Here is a 25,995-nt window from a genome sequence, read left to right on the forward strand (position 1 = left end):
CAGGGTGTGATGGTTTTGCAGAGCCCATTTGTTAGAAATGGGGTTTTTGGTTGGCAGTCAGGTTACCCTCTGTCCAAGCAAAAGCCCTTACTCTAGTCAGGGTAAGTCACACACTATCCAGATCAGCAGCTGCCACTTCAACAGTGTATGAGGGCAGCCCCAATGTTAGCCTATGAAGGAAGCAGGCCCCACAGTAGTGTAAAAACGAATTTAGGAGTTTTACACTACCAGGACATATAACTACACAGGTATATGTCCTGCCTTTTATCTACACAGCACCCTGCTCTAGGGGTTACCTAGGGCACACATTAAGGGTGACTTATATGTAGAAAAAGGGGAGTTCTAGGCTTGGCAAGTACTTTTAAATGCCAAGTCGAGGTGGCAGTGAAACTGCACACACAGGCCTTGCAATGGCAGGCCTGAGACAAGAAAAAGGAGCTACTTAAGTGGGTGGCACAACCAGTGCTGCAGGCCCACTAGTAGCATTTAATTTACCAGCCCTATGCACATAAAGTGCACCTTACTAGGGACTTATAAGTACATTAATAGTCCAATCAGGTATGATTCAAGGTTACCATGTTTTAAGGGAGAGAGCATATGCACTTTAGCACTGGTTAGCAGTGGTAAAGTGCGCAGAGTCTAAAAACCAGCAAAAATGAGGTCAGAAAAAGAGAAGGAGGAAGGCAAAAAGTTTGGGGATGACCCTGTCAAAAAGCCAGGTCCAACACCATTGCTTTTGTGTAGGTGTGCAGCCCTGGCCTTGCCGCAGGCCCAGTCATTGCTTAGATGTTGTTCTTGTTGCACTGCCCTGCATGGTCTGTGCTCTCGCCCGTAGTCTTCATCACGCCTAACCTGATGGCCCTCATTTCAGTAGTGGCCCCAGTGCTACCCTGTCACGCATGTCTCTTGGGGGGCCCTTACTGCCACCACATGCTCTCCAACTCCTCATTTCCCTCTACTTTCACTGCTAACACTGGCTGGGCCTGACAGGCTAATGGTAGTCTATCTTTGGCATTCTTGAATGCTGTTCCAGCTCTTGCAGGCCCTGGTGGTGAAATCTAGTAAGAGAAAAATGTATGGATCCCATGAGAGTGTGTCATCGTGCATGTGGCCTTCTTTATGTTTCACACAAGGTATGACTGACAATGTTAAAGGAAGAACAACAGGTTGGTGCAATTATTTCAGAGACCTGCATTAAAAATTAAACAGATATAGAAACAGTTATATGCATCTAAGACACTGAGGTGCTCATTACGACTTTGGCGGTATTTTCCAAAGACCACTGTCTAAGCGACCACCAGTGATGGTGGTTTGAAGACCGATATATTACGAGTCACCAACAGAACACCGCCCAAAAACAGCCAAAAATAAGACATTGTCGGCCTGACCGATGGCGGGAGAGAGACGGTTCCACTGCCAGCACGGCCACGCCAACAACATCCCTCCCTCCATATTACGACTCACAAATCAGCACCGCGGTCTTAGCAGGGCGCTAATCCATTGGCAGTCCAAACCGCGCAGTCAAAAACACACCTCCACCAGAACACATCACCACATTGGACAAATATCCCACACCTGACACACATACACACACCACACACACCTGATCACAGCACTATATAACACACCCTACATACCACCACAATTCTTTGCATCCAGAAATTTTGACGGAGACATGGAAGACTGCACTAACAGAAGACACTGCACCTGGATATCATAGGCACCATCACACTGAACATGCATCACACAACACACAACAGCATCAGCAACACAACACGCACATTACCACTGCACAAAAACACCACAAACCACACGCACACCCTAGCGCTAAATCTCTCCTCAACAAACAGTACACTCAGCATCCCTGCACATCACACACCCCACCACCCACAACACAACCACTATGGCACCACAAAAACATCCATGATTCACAGACGAGGAGCTGAGAGTCATGGTCGACGAAATCGTCAGAATGGAGCCACAACTGTTTGGAGAACAGGTCCAGCAGACATCCATAGCCCGGAAAATGGAGTTATGGCAAAGGATTTTGAACGCAGTGGGAAACCATCCACGCTCAAGGAATGAGATCAGGAAGAGGTGGAACGACCTACGGGGAAGATACGGTCTATGGCATTACAACATTAAGTCGCCATAATGAAGACTGGCGGTGGACCCCCACCTCCTCCCCCAGATTTCGCATAGTGGGAGGTGAAGGTCTTGGACATCCTGCATCCTGAGGGCCTGGCTAGAATACCAGGAGGGTTGGACTCTGGTAAGTCAACAACACTCCCCGGGCACTATTTACTCCTGCACAGCATGTACCCCTACCACCCTGTCACCCCCTCACACCACTCTTACGTGCACCAATCCATCCTAATCCCAATACCCTCCCTTGCATGCCACAGCTCCTCACTAACACCATTCCCACACAGGCCCACCTAGTGCATGGGTTTCTCACACTGCAGCAAGTACTACAACTACCACAATGCAACACTCCCAACCATTGCAGAACTGCTAAATCAACTCCACATTTGGGCACCTGCAAGTATAACCATGTCACCCCACTTTCACCACCAAGAAATTCTGAATGCACATCTGTACATGGCAATGACAGTAGTCAAGACGACCATCAACTAGTTAGCAAAAAAATACAATAGCAACTTCCAACAGACCCAAAAACTAGTAGTTGTCAAGAAACTGTCAATGCCATTACTGGTCAGCAATTTTTATGCAATGCTAGCAAACAACCATGTGTACCACAACTACTATACCATCATGTAACACACTTGCTCTCACTCCACAGGTATCCATAGTACTGCCACACAGCAGAGGATGCCAGAGACTGAAAGCCAGCCTTTGAAGTAGGTCCAATAGAGGAAGAATACCCTGGATGTCTGGAAAGGGACGACTTATCTGGTCCATCAGGCATGACTGGTCAGTCCACCACCATCAGCCTCACCCTTCCCACAACTGAATCCCCCTCCCCTGTGGCACCTACAGCACAGCTGAGTCCACCTTCCCAAACCTGTGTCCAAGGAGAGATCAATCGTCAGTGTGCCCACGGCACAGGGACCAGAGTCAACACCCCAAACCCAAGACAATAAAGGTCCTGGTGTCAGTGGGACGGGACACACTGTGCCAGGGGCACAGGCGCAGAGGGCAAGGGCCAGTTGGAGGGCAACTGTGGGCCAAGGGATAAGGCAGCAACACAACACGACTGGCCAGGAGGCCATCTCCAGAGTCCTGGGAGCCTACCAGAAATTCCAAGACATGATGGGCCAGATACTCACCATCTTGCAGGAAAACCAGAGGCTGCATAGGGAATACCATCAGGAGGACATATAGCAGTGACAGACACACAATGCCACCATGGGCTCCATTGTATGGGTACTCAATGAACTCACAAGAATCCAGCATGCGTTCTCCACCCAACAGGAGGCCACATCCAGTTGTCTTACAACACGTATGCCCTCAACATCTGCCCCGGCTACTGGAATGGAGGCCCAGCAAGAGGACCACAGGCCACTAGCACCCCTGCTGAGGAACCCCCTGCAAAAAATGTCATCCATCCAGACATCCTGCCGGACCCGAGGCCAAGACCAAAGACACCGTCAGGAAGTGATCCCTCTCCCGAACATTCTTCACTGTATGCCACTGATACACTGATGAAGAAAGGGGTATGGAGAGCCATCGCCAAACAAGTGTGGAACCTGGGGGTCCATAGCTGGCGGAGCACCCACTGCAGAAAGTGGTGGGAGGACCTGAGACGCTGGGCCCGGAAGCTTGAAGAAGCCTAGTTGGGGACAGCCTCCCAACGAAGAAGGGGTGCCCTTTGGACCCTGACCCCCGTAATGGCCCGCATACTGGCAGTCGCCTACCTAGAGTTGGATGGGCGCTCGAGGGCAGCACAGTGGCCAAAAGAGGGTAAGTGCAGACTGTTAGGTGACATTAGTATGGTTTTCTACTGTGTCCCTTACTGGACTTAGGTATTGACAAGGTCTAATGAAGTTACGGGAGTATACAGTCATGGTTGTCACTCCAAATGTGCTGCAGTGATGTGCGTTAGCTTTGTAAAGCCATGCAAGCATTGATGTGGTGGTCCTGTACCAAATTGTCAACTGCAATTAGGACAAACTTCAATGTTGAGGCATTCTACAACCTTAATTATCTATCCCTGAGTCTACTTTACTCAGCCAAAGTTATCTTGTTAGCTCTGTATTTGGGTTATGACAAGTGTGTGTAGCGTACATTGAAAGAGGATTCATTGCAATATAAATGCACATCTGTACAAAATTTATTCCACACATCCCTGTTATATCGTTTGTGTATACAGTGCCTCTGAAGTTTATTTTTGTTTCATTGTGTTATGATTGACATGTAGGTAAGTATGTTCATACAGTAAATTAATAGACATCTGATTACAACAAATGACAGGTATGTAGGATGTTCAATATTGTCTCTTGTGTGAAGAGGTGAGGTCATAGGTTATATAGTTTGTTATGGCTACCTGAACTATGTTTATAGTAATTGTATTATAGCCACTATTTGTCATAGCCGGGATAAGTAGATAGATTGTCGGTATGTGTACAAGATGGGTAGGTTTTGACCCTTTCCTCCCTTTCTTTCTCTCCCAACCTCCTTCTCTCTCCACCTCTGTCTATGTGTGCAATAGCTTCATCTGGTGAAGGAGGAGGGGCACCGGCCAGTGATGAAGCTGCATCACAGGAGGCAGCGTCCAACGACACAGAGGGAAGCACTACAGGGAGACTGGAGCAGCTACATCATCTTCGGATTTCTCCTCCGATGGCGGCTCCCTGGCGGTGGCAGACCCACCCAGTTGCCTGTGACTGCTCACCCAGGAGTGTGGGCGTCTCTTTCGCCGCAGGCACTGGGCCCCTGCCCCAGTCAGCCCTGCTGCCCTCAATGAGGAGGCTAGTGATCTCCTGAGGTCCATCTCTGTGGGGCAGTCAGCCATCATGGATGCCATCCAGGGACTGGCATCCCAGATGCAGCAGAGCAATGCCTACCTGGAAGGTATTTACGGTGCCTTGGCTGGCCTACATAGATTGTTTCAGGCTCTGGCCTCCTCTTTGATGGCAGCCAGTGGCCCTTCATCTTCTGTTTCCCCTCCAGCTACCTGTTCCCAATTCACGATCTCTCTCCCATCACCCATCCAGAGCATACCTACAGACCAGCCTTCACCCACTACAATAGACAAGGTGCGCAAAGACAGACACAGGCACCACAAGCGACACCACAAGCATGCACACACACAACACACAACTTCAAACACAACAACAGACACTTCCTACACTGTCTTCCCCACCACCTCCTCTCTTACAGTCACATCACTACTCACATCTGCTGTCACTGCATCATCACACCCTAATCCTGCCACCAGTCCTGCCATCCCCTCAGATACTACAAGAGCAGACATGCAGACACCCACCTCTCACACCCAATCCACACTCACCACAACTACCTTCACTACCACATGCAGCACATCCATCTCAAATGCAGCCACCACCCCAACATACACTCACACATCTTCCATTCCCTCTCCCTGCCTCTCTTCCCCCTCCTCCCAAGAAACACAAACACCCTCACTCACCTACCCAACATACACCCACCATACACAAGCACACCCCTGCATCCACGTCCAGCACACCAACACGTCATACAACCACTCCCTCTGCTTCCACTCCGAAACCTTTTTCATATGACCTCCCCATCTCCCTACGAAAGACTTCCTTGCATCCCTTGACCTGTTCCCTACTCCTTTCCCACCCTGTGTTGCCCCTAAATGCCATATCCCCCTGCTCCTACCCAGCACCTCCACCTCCCAGCCCTCCCATGGCCCCCCTACTTGTACCCATGCCCCTTCCCCTACAAAACAACCGCCTCCAACCAAATCTAAGATCCGAACTCCTACCCCAAAATCCAAACACCCTCCCCCACCATCCAGGCCGAAGCCTAAAGCCCCACTCCCTCCCAAACCCAAGGATCCCCCTTTCAGACCCAAGACCCCCACCCCAGAGGTGCCTGCCTGCCCCATTGATGCTCCTTTCACGTGGAGGCCTATTTGCAGTCAGGAGTCAAGTTGGGGCTATGGAATGGAATGTGCCCTATGTGCCTAGGGCACAGTTGGAAGAGGACTGGCCAGTAGGCCCATTTTGTAAATAGTTATGTTTCATATTGATAAAGTGGAATACATCTGCCCACAGAAATGTGGATGTCAAGGTGAAGTACTTGTCCTGGTTTCCCTCCACATGGTGGTATTATATCTGTGTGCTATGGTATGTGTTGTTTGTGTATGGGTGGTGTCTTTGTTGTTGCATATGCTGAGTAGATGACTTGTGCCATGTGCATGTTGTGATGTGTTTGTATGCTGGCTTCTGACATTGTATGGTCGTGGTGTATGAGTCCGTGTGTATGGAGCTGCATCTGTAAATTCCTTTGTATGTTGGTTGTACGTGGCGTCTCACCAGTGTCATTGTTTGGATGTCTGTGATATGGATTGTGTGTTCTTGCTACATACAGCTTTTTGTGTGTGTGGTTGTGTGGTGTTTCTCAACGTGCCTGTATATGACTGTGTTTGTGATGTTGTTGTCGTTTTGTGATTGTGGAGGGTTGTGTATGGATGTGTATGACTGTGTTGGTGGTGTGCGTGTGTGCTCTGCAGTGTTTATGGCACATGTGTGTTTGGTGTGGTGTGTGTATTTAGCATTTGTGTTTGTGTATTTTGTGTGTGCGTGTCTGTGTGTAGCTATGTGTGCTGGTATGGTACGCTTGTTTGCATGTGTGTGTGGCCTTCGCTGTCCATGCCGGGTGAGTGTGTTGTGTGTGGGTGTGTAATGCTGCCTTTCCCTCCAGTGTGTGCCAGGCAGAGGTACTTACAGTTGTCGTCTTCATCGTCGTCGCTGGTCCTGAAGGTGTATGGAGAGATACAATGCAGGGAAGACTTGCAGTTTGTTTGCCATGGCGGCTGCGGATGTTTCTGTGTACCTGGAGGTGAGTGTCTCCTTTAATATCTTTGGTTTCCGCCAGGCTTTTCATGGCGGTTGGACCGCCCAGGAAATCCTGGCGTTCTTTTGACTCGTAATAAGGTGGGCGGTGAATTGGTTCCCGCCGGCCTGGAGATGGCTACTGCCGACAGCGGCGGTCTGACCGCATTGGCGGTACTGGCGGAAAGTTGGCTATGTTGCATTAGGTTCACCGCCGTAGTCGTAGTAAGGCGGTCTGCACCGCTAGCCCGGCGGCAGTCTCATTGCCACCGCCGGCATGGTGGGCCGTTTCCTCCAAACTCGTAATGAGGGCCTGTGTGTATTGAGGGACACGACACTTAAGCCTCAGAGATTGAGACTGAACAAGAGCCATTGCAATCTGGAGCACTAAGTAAATATATATTTTGTGCTAAAAAGAAACAGGTTATGTACCCAACCTTCTTGAAGCACTCATCATACCATAAGGGAGTTAGGGGTTCCAGGCATGACATACTACACAGATTTACCAGCGAGAGCCAGTAGGCAGTCTCCCACCTGGGGTTCAAGTACTATGGCCTGTGTCCCACTACTATAATCAGCTGCTACCAACCATTAGAAACACCATATTCTGGTCAGGGGACCCTAATCACCCATAGCTAAAGCAATACCACTTTTGGGGGGGATAGGAGGTTAGGCCTATCACATTAGGGTATTAGGGCATATTACACCTCGTATGTCTTTTACATGCATTGCATGATGGTGGGGGTCTTCGTAATAATGACTCTCATCTTGACAATTCTGTTTCTTGCACTATTCATTATCCTAATCATTGCAACCCATGCAACATTTCGCAAATTGCAGTTGTGTTAAATAACAACTATTGAAACTTTACTGCATCTTTGTCATTGCCTGTGTTGTATGAGACATGATATATATGTGAGAAAGGGGTAATCTCCGTTTAACCACAACACTCCCTGAGATGTCTTATTCTCGAGTCCATGCATAAAGGCTGACACAAATCACTTTTTACTATTGTGTTTCTGGTGAGTGCTGCTAGTGAGCCGGTAAGGTTGGGACAACAGTTGCGATTTGTTGTAGGATAGGCATAGTCGCCTACAAGCAAAAGTACTTTCATCCTTTAACCAGCAGTCTTGCCTAGAACAAGAGTCCATACTACGACATGGCGCCACCAACGATGGTATTTAGGCACTAATTTATGGATACCCTGACTATCACTGTCTCACAGACAACAGGTACCCTAAGTACCATTATATGGAGATGTCCGTGGTCTTTGGGAAATTCCCCCTCAGCTGAAAAGGTAACACCTAAATAAGCTGTAGGTTGTTCGAGCTCAAACTCATAAAAGGACTTATACTCCCCATTTTGGTGTTCTGTTTTTCTAAACAAAAATGGCTGCTGCCATTGACATTCCTGAGAATGCTAGACAAGCACTAACACAACAATTATTAGTGCATGGCCTTACTGATGAGGGCGGGGATGTTACTCTTATAATAGAAGCTAATGAAGCATACCAAACAGAAACATTTTATTGTTGGGTCACCTTTCCTGAGGTGGACCAGAGAACACATACATTCCACACATATGAAATTGCAAACGTACCTCCACGGTACCGAGCATACCAGTATCATTAAATATCGCTCAAATACCAAGAGCACCACAACTGGTTTGAAGGCACCCTACCACATGTACTACAAAGAGTGAGGCTAGGTCCCTTAAGTAATGACGGACCAACGTGGCCTATGTTTGCCACATACACACCTTACCCAGACATACAAAATATGACGATAGCAGATCTCCGAGATTTATATAATGAATTAGTGACATAATATAGACGACTAGTCCAGTTCGTAATGGGAACTTTGAACACCACACCAGCGCGTCCAGCACCGCCAGTACCTGGTGGTTACCAATTGGCTACTGGGATTAATCCACAAACAGTGCATACTATCATGGGTAAAGTACCCGCAGAATGGGAAAAAATACTGTTCTGGATTGCCGAGAAAACTAATCAGCTGGAAGCTGTGTTTCCCCATACGGGACCACAGGAAAAACATAGACTGCTCAATATGTGCTTGCCCTTTGGGATGGTTCCCTCGGTGGATGACTGCGCCACATGGGGTACAGTCTTCGCTGCTATATACACTACCACACATGGTACCCCGACACTTGCCAATTTACCGGAGGTGTTGAAACAAATACAGAATGAGCACGGGCTGCAGCAGCCTTGGATTTGGGGATTAAATTAATGCATAATTTTGATGCGGTTTCCTCAATAATACTCAGTAATATTAAAGAGGAAGTGGTAGCGCTGGCAATATGCCAGCGTCTCTGGAAAACTCTGCACCAGGAACAAGAGAGACAGCAACCGAAAATTATTTCCGACACCTATGCTAGTATAGGGCAGGATAGTTTGGGAGCCAAGCCAAAGAAATTGGAGTTACAAGGTACCACCCATAAGGAGGGTAGAGAGCAGGCACAAGAGGGCCCTAAGAAGCGCTGGGACAAACAAAAAGATTTTAAAGATAGAAGAAATAAGAGAGCTGATTCTCCACACCCGGAGAACTCCGAAAGGAGATACAATCTCAGAAATAGGGAGAACATTAAAACTGTAGACAGATATACTAATTCACGTCCCTCTTGTTCTTTTCAGGACACACCGGATAGACGTAGCAAGAGAGGGGGCCGTCCAGAACAACGTCCTGAATGCGTGAAGCAAAAGAAAGACTCGCCGCAGTCTACCATTAAAAAAGGAGAAAAGACTCCCAGCAAAAGCCACAGTTTAAAAAGAAAAAGGTGGCAGCACTGACAGCTAAAAATGCCAGTACACTTGAGAACACTGTTGAGGAACAAGACGTGGGCAGTGACTCTGTTGGGCAGCGCAGCAGAGGTCACAATATGTCGCCAGAGTCTGAAAGATCATCTGGATGCGACAGCAACTAGCGATTTCATCGCAGTTGAAACTGCGGACGGCCGCGTTCTCCCACCCGTCAAGGTTTTTGACTTAAAAATTCAGATAGAGGGAGACGTGGAGCGCACCATTAGTGTGATATTTTGGGATGAATTTACTAGTGATATCCTACTGGCCGAAAGAGATTGGTCACCTGAGCACGTCCGTAATCTCCCGCATGGGGAAGATGTAATTTTGCCTTCTTTCTCCGATCTTGTTCCGGAAGAAGAAAAAGAAGCCTATGCTGCTGAATGGGCTTTAGCGCAGGCACCTGCGTTATATCGCAATCATGTAGGTTGGGGCAAGGAGTCTCCTTGTCATGTCATTCCCGTTCGGTCCACACCCCAACCCTAGCCACAATATCCTGTTGAACATGAAGCAAAAGCTCCGGTGAGGGAGATCCTCACTCAGCTTGAGTACCAGGGAGTAATTAAGCCCTGTACATCTGCAATGAATAATCTGTTATTCCCCGTTGCAAAGCTGGACCATTCATACAGAATAGTCATTGATTATAGACACTTAAATAGTCACACACGCACGTATGCTATACAAAATTCACATAGCACAGCACTAATAAACAATATAGTGCATAAAAAATATAAAACAACATTAGACATATCTAATGGCTTCTTCTGCCAGAACTTAGCACACGAAAGTCGGGACCTGAGTGCATTCTCATTTGGCTCTTAGAAACGCTTTTGTCGTTTACCTCAAGTCTATAAGAATAGCCCGGGGCTATTTTCAGCCCGTGTAACATCAACATTACATAATATTGATTCCGAGGCGTTACCCTATGTGGATGACATATATCTCACAGACGACGACCTCAACATTCATCTTGCAAGGGTTGATCGGATCATTTTGGGGTTTGCAGACCTGGGTTACAAATTCAACTTTAAGAAAAGTAAGATCCCCTTTCTCAGTGTACTGTTCCTGGGATATGAGCTATCAAACGAGGGAAAGAGCCTGGACCCGCACTTTCTAGAGAAATGTGCTCAACTGCAGCTTCCTAACACCCTTAAGAAACTGAAGTCATTACTAGGTTTCTTTAATTTTGGCAGAACATACGTTCCAGATTATGCACAACGTATCAAGCCACTTTATGACTTGGTTCAGCCCAATTTTTCTAGCAGACACTGGACAGTTGAACACACACACATCCTTAGGGAAATGCAACAGAACATGCTAGAAGCTAAACACTTACACACATGTGATAATAAAACAAATTTGGTCATCAGAATAATTGCTGGTGCCATTGGATTTACTTATGTCACCTTCAACAAGGGTGACACAGTACCCATAGCATATAAATCACATTTATACTCTAATGCAGGACAGCGTTTTGCAGCTACAGGAAAGATTCTGATGGCAGTTCAGATGGCCGTCATAAAGGAGAGGCCACTTGCCCAGGGGAAACTTATTATTGTTGTCTCCCCGGTGCCGGCCTTAGAGGCTGTCACAAAAGCAAGCGTTCCTAACGCTAAAGCATTACAACTACGTTGTATTCAATGGGCAACGTCTCTGACTGCCATTGATGTCGATTACATTTTTGATCCAAAACTTCAGACACAGGAGTTTCTCCAGTACGAACAAGAGTACCCCGCTCCTCTAAATATCTTGCCACTAGACAGGTACAATACTGTCATATACACTGATAGTTCAGCACAACTGGCTGTAGGTACTAAACATCAATACTCAGAAGCTTGCGCAGCCGTGAACGGAGTGATGGAAGATGGAGTCTTCCACCCTCACAATACCTACACACAGACCTTAGGGGACTGCACAGCTCAGTTGGCTGAACTTAAAGCTCTTATACTAGCGCTCGAACATACTGAGCCAGGAAGCCTGACTTTAATAGTCTGTGACTCATACTATTGTGTTCAGTCATACAACGATTATCTTAATCATTGGAAGCTGAACGGGTTTAGAGATTCTAAAGGGAACACCATTAAACACAAAATATTGTGGGGGAGGGTGGCTGATCTTAAGGATAAGCTACTGTGTGTCCATGTAGTACATACATTGGGCCACCAACATGTAGGAGTACACGTTATTGGCAATACATTGGCTGATGAAGCAGCCAAGGCAGCAGTAGCTACGGCTTCTGTGGCTGCAGTGACTCGTTCACAAACAAGATTGGATAATGAAATATTGACTTCTGTGAAAGCTTCGGCTGCAGTCAAGCCCCTTCCAAAGGGATACCCTACAAACTGTACTTACCACATCAGTGCACAGAATGTTGCCTAAGCAACAATTCCTGGGGTTGGAGACCCAATGATCCCCAACGAAGACCAGAGATTAGATCTAGTAAAAGCAGCGCATGAGGGTGTCGTTTCTGGACATGCTGGTATATTGGCCACGATAACACTCTTACAGAAACGCTTCTGGTGGCCTGGTCCATGCAGACGGACAAAGAAATATGTCCTTTGCTGTGACATTTGCCAGCGGATAAAGTGCTCTAATATCAAACGCCCACCGCAGACATCCCTCTTAGTGTCCAACAGGCCACTACAGTGTGTGTACCTGAACCATTGTGGTCCCTTACATATGCGGTTGCAGCATTCCACTCGGGCCAGGGCCCTGCGTTTGCCTCTAAGGCATTGAGGGACACCATGGGGACGATGGGTGTTGAACTCCATTACTCCTCACCATACCATCCCGAGGGAAATTCGTTGTGGAGAGGCAGAATCGTGATCTAAAGCAGTCCTTAACAGCTCGAGTATTAGGTTCAGGCCGCAGTTGGTTACATCACCTATATGGGGTCCAGAGAGCACTGAATAATCTGCCAAGATGGTCCATGGGGGGACGCACTCCTTATGAGGTCCTCTTTGGGATACCTATGTATGTCCCAGATCTTGATGCCTCTGTTATGGGGATTTGACATAAATGAACTTCTCACTGTCTTACAGGAGCTTCAGCAATTCTGTGATGATAAATCATCTACCAGTGCTTCCACCTTAGGAATAAGGGATTTTTTAAAAGCATTGACAGGCTGGATTCCTAAAGTTGGGGATCTGGTTTGTGAGAAGATCGCTGTGAAGAAGGAATTTGGCCCATCATACAGAGCACCTGTACCGTTCTTGGGAATTCAGGGTACCAGGACTGTCATCTCACCACCACTGTCTGGTTCTCGAACAAACAGATTCATTTCCATTGATGAGATCAAACTACAACATGTGGCCGTTCCTTCACAGTAGACCAAGAGGTCCCTTGGGTGGTTCCCGATCCCCTCTCACTACCCAACAGGACATACATCTACATAGTAGGATGAACAACACTACTACGGACTATGCAACAATGTCCAGTGCTGTTCCAGATATCTCCTCGAGCATGGGGAGGGGGAAAAGTAAACTTTTGCTAGTTCCAGTCACCACTTCGATGACCACTCCTGTCCAAGATTTGGCTGTTTTTTACACAAACACCTCACAGACTGTTGACACTGTCTACCAAGAGCCGCCACGTGAAGTGGACCAAAGTACATATAATGCACCGGCTCCTGTGTTTGCAGAGACTTCCTCTGGCTATTTCATTGACATTGATGACTTTTCTTCAGACTCATACACTGCTGTGATTGACAATGTTTCAACAAGAAGTAAGCTGTATCAATGGCTTCAAAAGAACTATATAATATACCCGTGGAACTATTTTTGGTTCTGTCTGACATTCTCAGCATTATTTTTATGGGTTGGTTTTGTGACTGTTTTCTTTTTGTTCATAAATGGTCACTATATTCCTGATCGCTCCTCTGTTGAGCTTGTTGATGAAGTTTTAACTCCATATCATTCCTCACATAAGGTCCGAAGAGACTTGTCCCCCCTAAATGTTACAGCAATACCGATTTCTGATGGGATTGTGTGGGACAAAGTTCCCTTTGATATATTATCAAATACCGTACGTGTTCACAATTTCTATGACAGATGTAATTACACCTGATGTTGTCTCTGATGATTGGGATGTCCAAACAGTTGATTCCATGCTAACTGAAATAAAGGACTATTCCGCTTTTGAAAGTGATGATGTATATGAACATACAATGAATTATGGGGAAATGTTCTGTTATAACAATTGGGGACATTACTACCTACACCGTGCCACTAGACACAGACCAGTATTAAACTACACACAGTGGGAATTATGCTTAAACAATGGGGTATTAAGCTAGGGTTTGATGGGTGCTCAGGATCCTCTATCAGGTAATTTAGAATTCAAGGCTGAGAGGTGCCAACACCGGGGAAACACCCAATCCCTTAAGGTTAAAAAAAAAAAAAAAATACAATATAAGCACTCCGTGGCAACCCTCCCAACCAAGAAAGAAATTTACAAATGGTTACCTAAGAAAACACAATCCAAATTTAATGAAGTTTAGTTTGTCATGTTAAACAGATGACTGACCGTGAAAAACAGAGATGGCCTCATAGTTTAAATACAGCCCAATAAAGTCATATAACAAAGGGAAAATAAAGCAATTGAAAATCTTTCCATAGTATTGCAATTGTGTTATGGTGTGATTATTGCGACTTGATGACAAATTCTCAGCCAACACGTGTTTCGTCAAGGGAAATCTCCTTTTGAATTCCCGAACGACTTCTTCAGGGCTATAATTTACAAACATAAAGTAGAAAATATGAACCAAAATGCTCCAATTTTGTTATTTCTAAATGTGAAAGGGAAAATCCAAAAAGACCAGTGTTTCTACCAAAAAATAAGCTTACGATGATACATGCATCAATTAGTGAGAAAAAGGCATGCAGCACACCAACAAAGTTCTGCCAAAGTGCTCCTTATATCACTACCCACAATAGTGATGTGCTCTCTCACACTAAAAAAAACACCAACAGTGACAGGAGAGAAAGCACCTCTATTTATCAAATAGCTTACTTCAGTAAAAGCCAGAAACTCTAAAAAAATACCTTGCATTCAGATCATTCCCAAAACGTTATTGAGGCAAAGTAATAACGATCTGACAAAAAAAACAACAAAAGAGAAGAGAAAGGCTATGTGACCTATTGTAGTTTAATTCCCACTAGGTGAGTCAAATGACTCCGAACTTGTCAACTCCATAAAGAAAATTATAACAAGGACCCAAATGCGATACCTTGCATCCTGTATCAGGAAAAGGAAAAGTAATATAACCCGTCATCTAAACAAGGCTGTAGACGAAGTTAAAGGGTAAATGCTATTAGTATCGAGTAGACACATAAATATCATGTTGTTGCAGGCTCATAAGCGTGCACAGTTCTAGCAGAAGGGAAACACACCTCGTATTCTAAACTCACCTCTAAGTGTCAATGCGCCGTATCAGCGTTATCTGTACATGGGACAGCTTAGACGCGAGTGCGCGTCTCTTCCATAGCCTGCAAAGTCACCTGGAAGTAATTATAGTTCCGGGATAGCCGTTAAGACGTTGAAAAAGCGAAATAAACAAAGGACTAACCCATAGTCCAGTGTAAGCCGACAACAGGTTCTGTAATGTCGGAAACGAAGTAAGTATTAAGAGAAACCGGACGACACTGATTGAAACCTTAGGCTTGAAATCACAAGTTGGTTGTAAAAATGAAATAAGGCAAATACAAATTCTAGAATAGACACAGGTTTGAATTGAGGACCCAGACCCACACATAGAGAACTATGGGGGTCATTCTGACCTCGGCGGTAAAAGGTGCTTACCGCCGGTCAGAAGGCCGCCACAACACCGCCACGGTCGCGGTAAACTGCCACGGTCATTCTGACCCTCAAGAGGCAAACCGCCAAAAACCCGACATCCACAAAAGTCCGCCACACCAACGGCCAGCGTTAAACTGGCGAAGACCAAACCTCCACCGCACGCCAGCAGAAATACGCCCATGCCATTACGACCCATGAATCCACGCGGCGGTCTTTCAACCGCGGTATTCCATTGGTGGTACACACTGCCGCGCTCAAAATACACATACAGCTCCAAAACACAGCCACATTGGACAATTTGAAATACACACACCTGAGACACATACACACAACACTCCCACACACCCAATTAACTATAAAACACACACCCACATCACCCACAAACCCCTATGACCACAAATCAGAGACAAAGCCCAGAGAGAGACAGCACAGAATAGAGAACACCATCACACAGAGGCACATTACACCATCACCCACACAACAACCACGCACAAAACACCACACACCACTACACTCACCACACTCATCACCGCGAACACCACCCCACACCTCATCCACACCACCCCATGGCACCCCAAAGACACCCCAGGTTCTCAGACGCAGAACTCAGGGTCATGGTGGAGGAAATAGTTCGGGTAGAGCCCCAGCTCTTCGGGACACAGGTGCAGCACACCACCATTGCCAGGAAGATGGAGCTATGGCAAAGAATAGTGGACAGGGTCAACGCTGTGGGACAGCATCCACGAAATCGGGACGACATCAGGAAGGGGTGGAACGACCTACGGGGGAAGGTGCGTTCCATGGTATCCAGGCACAACATCGTGGTGCAGCGGACTGGCGGCAGACCCCCACCTCCTCCCCCAGAATTTACAACATGGGAGGAGCAGGTCTTGAACATCCTGCATCCTGAGGGCCTCGCAGGAGTAGGCGGAGGAATGGACTCTGGTAAGTCTCATCTTCACTACTTCATCCCCCCCACCCCACCAGCATGCCAACTCATACCCCCACCATCCCCCCCACCACCATCACACATCCTCATTGCTAATGTCTCACCATCACAACCCACCCATCCCAACACCAAACCCTGCATGCCACCACAAACCATCGACAGCCATCACCTAAGCATGCCCACTGCACATACCCATCTCCCCCACAAACCGCCGTCACAACAGCCCCCACAAAGGAATGCCAGCACTGGGGTACACGGGCACCCACCCATTGCACGCTATGGCACACACAGAAGCAACAACCATACTCTTATACCCCTGCAGGACCCGAACGCCACCACACCGCCCAGGTGGGTCCAGAAATGTCCATCCCACCCCCAGAAGAGGCCCCCAGTGATGACAGCAGCTCTGTCTCCCTGGACCCAGATGACCAGCCCGGCCCATCGGGGACCTCGGGACAATCGGCTCCCCTCAGACAGCCACAGGCTACAGCAGACCTACCCCCCTCTGGGAACACCAGCACAGCACCCACCCAGCGGGCCCATGCCTCTCTCTCCAGGACACGTCAATCAGCGGTGTGTCCACCACTACAGGGCACCCAGGTTAGCCCACCACCCCAACAACAACAGGGACCTGGGGGCAGTGGTAGTGGGCACACGGTCCAGGGGACAGAGGCCTAGGGAAACAGGGGAACTGGGAGGGCTGCTGTGCGACAGGGGGGGACAGGCCCAGGGAACCCACTCTCCACGAGGCCCTCACCTCCATCATGGGAGCATACCACCACTCCCAGGAGACGATGGCGACGGTCCTGGCCAGGTTCCAGGAGATCCAGGTACTGCAGGAGGAACAGTTTATGGGGTTCAGGGAAGAACTGAGAAACATTAGTTCCGCAATGGGCACCATCGTTGTTGCTCTCAACCAGATTGTCACCACATTGCGGGACCATGTGGCACCACAAAGGGCCCCTGTCACTAGCATGGACCAGGAACAGGCTACCACCTCTGCCGGCGCTAGTGGACAGGAAGCCCCAACACAGGAACAACCGGCCACCAGAACCCCACCTCCTGCAGAAGAAGAACCACCCCGCAAGCGGGTCCTGAGATCTAGGAAGAAGACAGAGTAGGATGCCAAGACCCCCGCCAGGAAAGGATACCCCCTGATGTCATCCCACTGTCCCACATTGTCACCCTGTCCAACCTTAAACTGCCCCTGCTCCACCTTCCACAGGCATATGGACAATGCACCTGTGAGACTGAGAATCTGGACTCTGCCATGGACATTCCTCCACCATCACCCATCACCGATTTTCAACCATGTCCCAAAATTGAGCACTTTAATAAACACACTTAATCTGGAGTCTGCCTGTATTTTTGAAAATATGTATTAGACATAAACGTGCCAAAATGACCAGTTACATTGTGATGACAACATACCACTGTCACACAGCTGTAGTCTATGGGCAAACAAAGCAGAGGTCGCGCAGTGGGGCCCACAGCTCTGAAATTGGAAGGGAAAGTCACAACTCTGTTAGCATACACTGGGTGAAAAGCACAGACAGTAGAGAGGCAGGAGACTGTAAGTAAATGTAAAATGCCGGTGTTGATTCTTACCTGTGTGTTATTGAAAATACTGCTGTATCACTGTGTCCCTGTTGTCTGTGTCGTCCTCTTCGTCTTCCTCCTCTTCACTCTCCGCAGGCTCCACTGCTGCCACAACACCACCATCTGGACCATCCTCCTGCAGAAAAGGCACCTGGCGTCGCAAAGCCAGGTTGTGAAGCATACAGCAGGCCACGATGATCTGGCACACCTTCTTTGGTGAGTACATTAGGGATCCACCTGTCATATGCAGGCACCTAAACCTGGCCTTCAGGAGGCCGAAGGTTCTTTCTATAATCCTTCTAGTTCGCCCATGGGCCTCATTGTAGCGTTCCTCTGCCCTTGTCCTGGGATTCCTCACTGGGGTCAGTAACCACGACAGGTTGGGGTAACCTGAGTCACCAATTAGCCACACACGGTGTCTCCGTAGTTGTTCCATCACATAAGGGATGCTGCTATTTCGCATGATGTACGCGTCATGCACTGAGCCAGGGAACTTGGCATTTACATGGGAGATGTACTGGTCAGCCAAACAGACCACCTGGACATTCATGGAATGATAACTTTTTCTGTTCCTGTACACCTGTTCACTTTCACTGGGGGGTACCAAAGCCACATGTGTCCCATCAATGGCACCAATGATGTTGGGAATATGTCCAAGGGCATAGAAATCACCCTTCACTGTAGGCAAATCCCCCACCTCAGGGAAAACGATGTATCTCCGCATGTGTTTGAGCAGGGCAGACAACACTCTGGACAACACCTTGGAAAACATAGGCTGAGACATCCCTGATGAAATGGCCACTGTTGTTTGAAATGACCCACTTGCCAAAAAATGGAGTACTGACAGCACCTGCACTAGAGGGGGGATCCCTGTGGGTTGGCGGATGGGTGACATCAGGTCTGCCTCCAGCTGGGCACACAGTTCCTGTATAGTGGCTCAGTCAAGCCTGTATGTCAGAATGACATGTCGTTCCTCCATTGTCGACAGGTCCACCAGCGGTCTGTACACGGGAACATTCCTCCATCTCCTCGCAAGTCCCAGCGGACGGTGCCTAGGAAGGACAACAGCGAGCACAGAGTCAATCAACCCACAGGTACGTAACCACAGCTTGCACAGTACACGATTCTCTATGCATTGAATGGCTTGTATGAGTGTCGATGCAAGGCCTAGGCATGTGTGACGCAGTAGAAATTAAGCCATGTGGGCCCTTGAAATGGTGGCTGCCTGACCTGTGAAGTGCAACAATGGGATGTGAGGTCAATGCGCTGGCGTGGCACACCGTGGTGGTAGGCGGTCGAAGACCGCAGCGCAAAGCCGCATTGGTTAACATTGAACCCTATGCGTTTCAGGAGCCAATGACGAAGTGCGCCGGCGGTCGGGGGACGCACCACCGCGGTACGCACCGCCGCAGACGTGACCGCCATTTTCTATCTGCTTAATCACTCGAGACCTGATCATCCACAGGAGAGGACCTATACTGCAAGTGCTGCTGTGACCTCGGTCTGGAAGATACAATGGCTGCTGCGACTGGGGAAAGGGCCCCTGCCTTCACTTCTGAAGAATTGGAGAAACTCGTGGATGGGGTCCTCCCCCAGTATGCGCTACTCTACGGTCCTCCAGACCAACAGGTAAGTACACTGGGAGCATGCTTTGGGGGCAATGCCTGTGTTGAGTTGGGTGGATGAAAGATGGTGGGGAGGGGAGCGATTGAGGCATGCATCAAACGACGGATGAGAGCATGTGCCACATGGCAAGGGTGGGGACGGGGAGCCACTCACATCGAGCATGCAGAAAATTCTAGTAATGTTATTTCTCCCCCTGTACATGTCACATAGGTCAGCGCCCATCAGAAAATCGACATTTGGCGTGCCATCGCCAAGGACGTCCGGACCCTGGGGATCCACAACAGACGGGGCACCCACTGCCGCAAGAGGTGGGAGGACATCCGCCGCGGGAGCAGGAAGACCGCGGAGGCTCTGCTGGGGATGGCCTCCCAACGTAGGAAGGGTGCCACTCGTCAATTGACCCCCCTGATGTCTCGGATCCTGGCGGTGGCCTACCCAGATTTGGATGGGCGTGTGAGGACATCACAGCAGACACAAGGGGGTGAGTACCAGCACATTCTGCTATCTTAGCGCGCAGTGGAGTTGTCTGGGTGGGGGAGGAGGGCTGTGGGTATCCGTAGGCCAGGGCGATTTCTGTAGGCTAGGCCCCTCCGTAAGGCATGGCCCTGTGCCCCCGCCCCCCACCTCTGTAGGGCGCCAAGTACAGCTATCCATGGCCCTGTGTCACCTACGTGTGCAGTTGTCGTCCATAGGCTTGTAGGCCAAGTCCCAATGATTGAGTAGTGTACCCCAAGTGCGCGGCGTAGTGCAGGGGGCTTCTGTGTCTGTCCTCTCCTCCAACTGTGTTGCCAATGCATGCACTCAACATGTCTTTATTTCCCCCCCCCCTTTTTTGCTGCTCTTCCTGTTCATGTGTGCATTAGCATCATCAGGCGGAGGAGAAGTGGCATCGGAGCACGAGGGAGCTGCATCTCACATGGCCCTGGAGGGCCATGCAACCGACTCGGAGTTCACCAGTGAGACGGAGGGCGAGGGGAGCTCCACAACGGGGACACGTGGAGACATCAGCGACACAGACACGTCCTCGGAAGGGAGCTCCCTTGTGGTGGCGGCAACATTCGTGCTCACCGCAACAACAGGTACAGCCGCCACCCAGCGCACCAGCTCCGCCCTCCAAGCAGCCCCTCAGCGTTCGTCCCGTGCCCGCTCGCACACGAAGGCGGGCATCTCCTTCGCCCCAGGCACCTCAGGCCCTGCCCCAGTTACCCCTGCTGCCCTCAGTGAGGAGGTCATTGACCTCCTCAGGACGCTCATTGTTGGGCAGTCTACCCTTTTGAATGCCATCCAGGGGGTAGAAAGGGAGGTGCACCGGAGCAATGCATACCTGGAGGGCATTCATTCGGGTCAGGCATCCCATCAGCGATCGTTCAACGCTCTGGCCTCAGCACTGACGGCAGCCATTGTCCCTGTCTCCTGCCTCCCTCCTCCAACTTCCTCCACCCAGTCCCACTCCCCTGTTCCTCTGCCTATCCCAGACACACCTACAGACCAGCCTGCACACACCTCAACACCCAAGGGCAGCTCATCCAGACATAAGCACCACACATCACACAAGCATTCACACAAGCAACAGCCACATGCAGACATACCAACAGCCACTGCCTCCTCTGTGTCCCCCTCCTCCTCGTCTCCCTCCTCCCTCCCTGTGACGTCTACACTCACACTTGCATGCACAACATCATCAGCCACTACGTCCATCACCAGCACACCCACCAGAACACTCCGCACACGTGCAGTCACCACCCCCACTGCCATTTACACGTCCCCTGTGTCCTCTCCCAGTGTGTCTGTCACCCCCTCTTCCAAACCACACAAACGCAGGCAGCCACCCACCCAACAGCCATCCACCTCACGACAGCCTCTGTCACAAGCACCTGCACCCAAAGACACCACACTTGACTCTCCTACATCCACATCCTCTTCCTCCACTCCCATACCCACTGCACCTACCCTTCCCACTGCTCCTAAAAAGTTTTTCCTGTCAAAAATTAACCTCTTTCCATCACCTGACCCACCCCCTCCATCTCGTAAGAGTCCAATCAGCACCTCAGCCACCACAACCCCTGGACCTACAAGGACCATAGTACAAGGATATTGGAGTCCACCACCTTCAAGGGCAGCTACATCGGCCAGCAGTAAAGGGACAGCCAGCCCACCCCCTGGGAAGAAAGGCAAGGCCCGGCGCGAGAGGGCAGAGACGGCAGCCTCCAAAGGCACTACCCTGGCACCGTCAGGAAGTGGGGTGCCACCTGGCACATCTACAAAGGGAGGCAAGGGCCACAGAGAATCATGGAAGGATGGCAAGGGCAGCACGGCCGTCAAGTCCGGCAGCAGGCGAGCTGCCCAGGAGGGCCCCACCAGCCCCATTCCGGGTGTGAAGGAGGACACCCACGGGCCCGGGACTCCAGCACAGGAGGGCCCGCAAGCGAGAAGTCGCATGGTGAGTGAACTCCATATATTGGCCGGATATGGTGCCCTGGAGACACATGTCAAGAACCGCTGAACAGGGCCCTTCAAGACAAGGGCCCTTCAAGACAGGCACCGCTGAACAGGGCCCTTCAAGACAGGCACCGCTGAACAGGGCCCTTCAAGACAAGCACCGCTGAACAGGGCACCGCTGTTTCAAGAACCGCTGAACAGGGCCCTTCAAGACAGGCACCGCTGAACAGGGCACCTCATCTCAAGCACCGCTCCGCTGGGCCCTTCATCTCAAGCACCGCTCTGCTGGGCACCGCCGTCTCTGCACCGCTCCGCTGGGCCCTTCATCTCAAGCACCGCTCCGCTGGGCACCGCCGTCTCTGCACCACTTCGCTGGGCCCTTCATCTCAAGCACCGCTCCTCTGGGCACCGCCGTCTCTGCACCGCTCCGCTGGGCCCTTCAACTCAAGCACCGCTCCGCTGGGCCCTTCATCTCAAGCACCGCTCCGCTGGGCACCGCCGTCTCTGCACTGCTCCGCTGGGCCCTTCATCTCAAGCACCGCTCCGCTGGGCACCGCCGTCTCTGCACCGCTCCGCTGGGCCCTTCAACTCAAGCACCGCTCCGCTGGGCCCTTCATCTCAAGCACCGCTCCGCTGGGCACCGCCGTCTCTGCACCGCTCTGCTGGGCCCTTCATCTCAAGCACCGCTCCGCTGGGCCCTTCATCTCAAGCACCGCTCCGCTGGGCACCGCTCTCCTGGGCACCGCCGTCTCTGCACCGCTCCGCTGGGCCCTTCAACTCAAGCACCGCTCCGCTGGGCACCGCCGTCTCTGCACCGCTCCGCTGGGCCCTTCAAGTCAAGCACCGCTCCGCTGGGCACCGCCGTCTCAAGCACCGCTGGCCCATTGGCAGAGGGGGCAGGCCCGCATCTGTGTCGGGCAGGGCTGCACAAAGCACTCTGGGCACCATGCCTCCTCCAGAACCAGTGGAGTCTGTAATCCACTTGTGAGACTGTGACTTTGCACTCCCCAGGATGTAACAGTGGGCAAGCCACCCACTGTAGAGACTTTTGAGACTGTGGCTTTGCACTCCCCAGGATGTAACAGTGGGCAAGCCACCCACTGTAGAGACTTGTGAGACTGTGGCTTTGCACTCCCCAGGATGGGACAGTGGGCATGGAGGCCCCTCGTGGATCTGGCATCGTGGACTCATGTGGATGAGGTGCCTCCCCTTCCCTTCCCCATGAGGTGCCTGTAGTTTTTCTATCTGATGCCCCTGCAGTGTTCTCTCCAATGGATTCGGGTCTCCTGTGTGGGCTTTGCCCATGTGTTGAGGCCCATTGGCCCATGTACAATGACTGGAACCCAATTTGGACAGGACAATTTACATATGTGTATATAGTTATAGATGTTGGATTTTTTTTTTTACTTAGCCTTACAATATATTTGAATTTCATGATCATTTTATTTTGTCTTTGCATTCTTCCAGGGGGTTTGGGGGGTGTCACTCTGAGTTGTTGCTCTGCATTGATGTGTAGGTAGTTGTGGGTGAGGGCGGGTGTGTCGCGTATGTGTGTGCCCGTAATCTTTTCTCCTCCCCCCTCCCCTGTGTCGTAGGTGCAGTACTCACCGTTGTCTTCTGCGCCGGCGTTCATGCTCCTGGTAGAGGAGCAGGTAGACAATAGCTGGTAGGATGTGTAGTTCGGGTTCCATGCTGTCCAGATTCCTCGTGGAGTGTGTAGAGGTGAGCGTTTTTCCTTTCGTAGTCTGTTTCCGCCGTGTTTTTATCGGCGGGGCTCCCGCCCCGGAAAAGGTGGCGGATTGGTGAGTTGTGATAGGGTGGGCAGTACATTGTCTCCCGCCTATCTGTTGGCGGTGACAGCCGCGCTGTTTGTTTGTCCCGCCGTGGCGGTCGGAGTGTTAAAGTGGCGGTCTGTGTTGGCGGTTTCCGCCAGGGTCAGAATTCCATTTTTTTGATCGCCTGCCTGTTGGCTGGTTGGCCGCCGCTTTAACACCGACCGCCAGGGTTGGAATGACCCCCTGTGTGTCTTAAACGATGACATATTGGAGAATATTGACTCATGGTTGTGTAATGAAAATCCCTCCAAAGCATGACAATTTTTTTTTCTTTAACACACAGTCAAATACAACAACTGAAATCACAACATAGGAAACACAAGAGCATTGTTAAGCAAACAAAAATCGTATTCCCAAAGTACATAATTGCATTAATGATATACAATAGAAATGCAAATCATTGACATACGACAATAAATGAAGAAAAAACCCTCCCATGAAAGTATTGATTGGTACGAGCTATAGATGATTAATCCCCCAGAAAAAACTCTAACTCCCTGTCGGAATTGAGGCCCGATTCAACAACCCTTAGCCTCATGATCCAAAGAGCTTCTTTCTTATGTAAGGCTAGTTCTCTGTTACCACCCCTCGGGTCTTTGGGGATATGTTCAATTCCAAAAAATTCAAAACTCCTACGTGAGGTCTGTGAGATACATTCAACAATATGTGCTACCAAGGGATATCTTACATCGTTGTTTTTCAGTGCTCGATCATGTTCCCCTATTCTGGTCTTAAGTTGGCATATTGTGCTCCCCACATAGATCTTAAGACATCTGCACCGTATAATATAAACTACATAAGTGGTATTACAATTAATCAATGTGCTAATATTAAATTGTCTACCTCCCTCCGAAAATTCACTAATATTGTGGCATGCCCAACGGCATACTCCACAACATCCACATTTAAAGAAGCCAATTAGTTTTGTAGAAAGCCATGTTCTACTGGTGGGGCTGGTAGCAAAGCTAGGACACAAAATACTCTTTAAGTTTCTACCTCGCCGAAAAGTTGATGAAAATCTATCAGGTAATTAGTCTCTTAAAAACTCATCCTGCAAAAGCATATTCCAATGCTTCCTCATGAATTTCTCAAGAATCAAAGATGCATCATTAAAATCGGTTATAAACCTAGTCTTATTCGAGCCGTCCACAATCACTTGACGCTCTTTGGTATTCAAAATATCCCCTCTGGTGAGGCGTAAGGCTCTAGATTGTGCTCTCTTCACTAACTTGTTCGAGTAGCCCCGTGTGACAAATCTCCTACCCATATCGTCAACCTGTTGTCGGAAATCCTCATCCCGGCTACAGTTACGCCTTGCTCTCACCAATTCAGCAAAGGGAATAGAGGCAATTTGGTGTCGAGGATGTGAGCTGCTCGCATGCAAAATGGCGTTACACGCCGTGGTTTTGCGAAAAAGTCTACTCTGGATCCTACCATCCGCGACAAAAATCTCCACATCCAAAAATTCAATACTTGTTGCACTAAACTGATAAGTAAATTTGACATTCATGGTGTTAGAGTTCAGAAAACTGCAAAATTCCAACAATTTTTGTTCTCCACCAGTCCAGATTAGAAAGCAGTCATCTATGTACCACCCCCAGAACAAGATGTGTGTTTGCCACTGGGCAGATGAAGGACCCCAAAGCCATTTATGTTCAAACCATCCCATGAAAAGATTTGCATAGGAGGGGGAGAATTTAGAACCCATGGCCACACCATGCTTTTGTAGGAACCAAGCATTATTAAACAGGAAGTAGTTGTTAGTGAGAATAATATTGATCATTTCCATTAGCATAGCCGTGTGTGCCCAAAGACTGGCTGATCTTTTATTAAGAAAAAACCTGACGTCTTCTTGTCCTAGCTCATGATTAATACACGTTTTTTTAGTGTGAGAGAGCACATCACTATTGTGGGTAGTGATATAAGGAGCAC

Source organism: Pleurodeles waltl, chromosome 3_1 (assembly GCF_031143425.1).
Source record: "Pleurodeles waltl isolate 20211129_DDA chromosome 3_1, aPleWal1.hap1.20221129, whole genome shotgun sequence".
Classification (NCBI taxonomy): Eukaryota; Metazoa; Chordata; class Amphibia; order Caudata; family Salamandridae; genus Pleurodeles; species Pleurodeles waltl.